The sequence below is a fragment of the Arachis ipaensis genome, chromosome B4 (assembly GCF_059453495.1).
Source record: "Arachis ipaensis isolate K30076 ecotype BB chromosome B4, ASM5945349v1, whole genome shotgun sequence".
In the NCBI taxonomy this organism is placed as follows: Eukaryota; Viridiplantae; Streptophyta; class Magnoliopsida; order Fabales; family Fabaceae; genus Arachis; species Arachis ipaensis.
In genome coordinates, this window is record NC_142439.1 from 94,526,362 (window position 1) to 94,530,779 (window position 4,418).

A 4,418-nucleotide genomic window follows, 5' to 3' on the forward strand; every position below is an offset into this window, starting at 1 on the left:
ATTTTTCTGTTTCTTGTTTGAGTCTAGAGTCAAGTTTTAAGTTTGGTGTCAATTGCATCTTTCTAATTTTCTAAAAAAAAAATTTCGAAAATTTCATGCATTGCATTCTTCATGATCTTCAAGTTGTTCTTGGCCAGTCTTCTTGTTTGATCTTCATATTTTCTTGTTTTGTGTCTTTTCTAGTTTTTCATATACATTTTCAATTTGTTAGTGTCTAAAGTTTGATAATTTCTAAGTTTGGTGTCTTGCATGATTTCTTTTCTTAAAAATTTTCAAAAATAAGTTCTTGGTGTTCATCTTAACATTCAAAGTGTTCTTGGTGTTCATCTTGACATTCAAAGTGTTCTTGCATGCATTGTGTGTTTTGATCCAAAATTTTCATGCATTGAGTCTTTTTGGTGTTTTTCTCTTTCTTCATTCAAAATTCAAAAATAAAAAAAAATATCTTTCCCTTATTTCCCTCATAAATTTCGAAAATTTGAGTTGACCTTTTCAAAACTTTTTAAAATTTAGTTATTTCTTATGAGTCAAATCAAATTTTCAATTTAAAAATATTATCTTTTCAAAATTTTTTTTCAAAAAATCAAATCTTTTTCATTTTTCTTATTTATTTTCGAAAATTTTAAAAATATTTTTCAAAAATCTTTTTCTTAATTTTACCTCATAATTTTCGAAAATATTATCAACAATTAATGTTTTGATTCAAAAATTTCAAGTTTGTTACTTTCTTGTTAAGAAAGATTTAAACTTTAAGTTCTAGAATCATATCTTGTGATTACTTGTGAGTCAAGTCATTAATTTTGATTTTAAAATTCAATTCTTTTTCAAAACTAATTTTAATCATATCTTTCTATCATATCTTTTTAAATTATATCTTTTTAAAAAAAATTGATTTTAAAATATCTTTTCTAACTTCTTATCTTCTTATCTTTTCAAAATTGATTTTCAAATCTTTTTCAACTAACTAATTGACTTTTTGTTTGTTTCTTATCTTTTTCAAAACCACCTAACTACTCTTCCCTCTCTAATTTTTGAAAATACCTCCCTCTTTTTCAAAAATTCTTTTTAATTAATTAATTGTTTTAAATTTTAATTTTAATTTTATTTCCCCTTTAATTTTCAAAAATCATCAACTCCTTTTCAAAAATTATTTTCGAAAATTTCTCTCTCTCATCTTTTTCTATTTATTTAATTACTTACTAACACTTCTCTCCATCTCATATCTCTGCTCCTATCCTCACCCTTGTGTTTGAATTATCCATTCTTTTTCACTCTTATTCCCTTTCTTCCTCTACTAACAATAAGGAACCTCTTTACTGTAACATAGAGGATTCCTCTTCTTTTCTTGTTCTCTTCTCTTTCATATGAGCAGGAACAAGGAAATGGGCATTCTTGTTGAAGCTGATCCAGAACCTGAAAGGACTCTGAAGAGGAAACTAAGAGAAGCTAAAATACAACAATCCAGAGACAACCTTACTGAAATTTTCGAACAAGAAAAGGAGATGGCAGCCGAACCTAGCTACAACAATGCAAGGAGGATGCTTGGTGACTTCACTGCACCTAATTCCAATTTACATGGAAGGAGCATCTCAATCGCTGCCATTGGAGCAAACAATTTTGAGCTTAAACCTCAATTAGTTTCTCTAATGCAACAGAACTGCAAGTTTCATGGACTTCCATCTGAAGATCCTTTTCAGTTCTTAACTGAATTCTTGCAGATCTGTGATACTGTTAAGACCAATGGGGTTGACCCTGAGGTCTACAGGCTTATGCTTTTCCCATTTGCTGTAAGAGACAGAGCTAGAGTATGGTTGGACTCTCAACCTAAAGATAGCCTGAACTCTTAGGATAAGCTGGTCACGGCTTTCTTAGCCAAGTTCTTTCCTCCTCAAAGGCTTAGTAAGCTTAGAGTGGATGTTCAAACCTTCAGACAGAAAGAAGGTGAATCCCTCTATGAAGCTTGGGAGAGATACAAGCAACTGACCAAAAAGTGTCCTTCTGACATGCTTTCAGAATGGACCATCCTAGATATATTCTATGATGGTCTGTCTGAATTAGCTAAGATGTCGTTGGATACTTCTGCAGGTGGATCCATTCACCTAAAGAAAACACCTGTAGAAGCTCAAGAACTCATTGACATGGTAGCTAATAACCAGTTCATGTACACTTCTGAGAGGAATCCTGTGAGTAATGGGACGCTTCAGAAGAAAGGGAGTTCTTAAAATTGATACTCTGAATGCCATATTGGCTCAGAATAAAATATTGGCTCAGCAAGTCAATATGATCTCTCAGAGTCTGAATGGATTGAAGGAAGCATCCAACAATACTCAAGAGGCATCTTTTGAAGAAGAGGCTTATGATCCTGAGAACCCTGGAATAGCAGAGGTAAACTACATGGGTGAACTCTATGGGAACACCTATAACCCCTCATGGAGAAATCACCCAAATTTCTCATGGAAGGATCAACAAAAGCCTCAACAAGGCTTTAATAATGGTGGAAGAAACAGGTTTAACAATAGTAAACCGTTTCCATCATCCACTCAGCAACAGACAGAGAATTCTGAGCAGAATCCATCTAGCTTGGCAAACATAGTCTCTGATCTATCTAAGGCCACTCAAAGTTTCATGAATGAAACAAGGTCCTCCATTAGAAATCTGGAAGCACAAGTGGGCCAGCTAAGTAAAAGGATCACTAAAAACCCTCCTAGTACTCTCCCAAGCAATATAGAAGAAAATCTAAAAGGAGAGTGCAAGGCCATTGAAATGACCATCATGGCCGAAACCACAAAAGAGGAGGAGGACGTGAATCCCAGTGAGGAAGACCTCCTGGGACGTCCAGAGATCAATAAGGAGTTTCCCTCTGAGGAACCAAAGGACTCTGAGGCTCATCTAGAGACCATAGAGATTCAATTAAACCTCTTTATGCCATTCATGAGCTCTGATGAGTATTCTTCTTCTAAAGAGAATGAAGATGTTACTGAAGAACAAGTTGCCAAGTACCTTGGTGCTATCATGAAGCTGAATACCAAATTATTTGGTAATGAGACTTGGGAAGATGAACCTCCCTTGCTCACCAATGAACTGAGTGATCTGGATCAACTGAGATTGCCTCAGAAGAAACAGGATCCCTGAAAGTTCTTAATACCTTGTACCATAGGCACCATGACCTTTGAGAAGGCTCTATGTGACCTTGGGTCAGGGATAAACCTCATGCCACTCTCTATAATGGAGAAACTGGGAATCTTTGAGGTACAAGCTGCTAGAATCTCGTTAGAGATGGCAGACAATTCCAGAAAACAGGCTTATGGACAAGTAGAGGACATGTTAGTAAAGGTTGAAGGCCTTTACATTCCTGTTGATTTCATAATCCTAGATACTGGGAAGGATGAGGATGAATCCATCATCCTTGGAAGACCCTTCCTAGCCACAGCAAGAGCTGTGATTGATGTGGGCAGAGGAGAATTGATCCTTCAACTAAATGAGGACAACCTTGTGTTTAAAACTCAAGGATCTCTCTCTGTAACCATGGAGAGGAAGCATGAAAAGCTTCTCTCACTGCAGAGTCAACCAGAGCCCCCATAGTCAAACTCTAAGTTTGGTGTTAGGAGGCCACAACCAAACTCTAAGTTTGGTGTTAAACTCCCATATCCAAACTCTAAGTTTGGTGTTGGGAAGTCTCAACAATGCTCTGAATATCTGTGAGGCTCCATGAGAGCCCACTGTCAAGCTATTGACATTAAAGAAGCGCTTGTTGGGAGGCAACCTAATTTTTATTTATCTTATTTTCATTCTTATTGTTCTTTCATGTTTTATTAGGTTCATGATCATGTGGAGTCACAAAATAAATAGAAAAATTAAAAACAGAATAAAAAATAGCAGAAGAAAAATCACACCCTGGAGGAAGGACTTACTGGCGTTTAAACGCCAGTAAGGAGCATCTTGATGGCGTTCAACGCCAGAACAGAGCATGGATCTGGCGTTGAACGCCAGAAACAAGCAGCATCCTGGCGTTCAGATGCCAGGAATGCACACTGAGGAAAGCTGGCGCTGAACGCCAGAAACAAGCATAGAACTGGCGTTCAACACCAGAAACATGCTGCATCTGGTCGTTGAACGCCCAGAACAAGCATCAATTCGGTGTTTAAATGCCAGAATTGCATGCAAAGGCATTTTACATGTCTCAATGGTGCAGGGATGTAAATCCTTGACACCTCAGGATCTGTGGACCCCACAGGATCATCTCAGCATCTGTGGATCCCACAGGATCCCCACCTACCTCTACTCATACTCTCCCCTCTTCTCATTCATCCTCTCTTTCCAATAAACACCTTTCCCCAAAACCCTTCACCAATCACCTCAATCTCTCTCTTCCTTATTACCCATTCACCACTCACATCCATCCACTCTTCCCCATAAAC

At 37.0% G+C, this 4,418-nt stretch overlaps 1 non-coding gene across 1 annotated transcript; it reads right to left on the reverse strand.

Annotated features, from left to right (window-relative positions):
- Positions 1–1,901: 1,901 nt before the first annotated feature.
- LOC148568419 (small nucleolar RNA R71) lies at positions 1,902–2,009 on the reverse strand. Its single transcript, XR_015881731.1, has one exon. It is a non-coding gene; the product is annotated as a small nucleolar RNA R71 (small nucleolar RNA).
- Between the last annotated feature and the right edge of the window lie 2,409 nt (positions 2,010–4,418).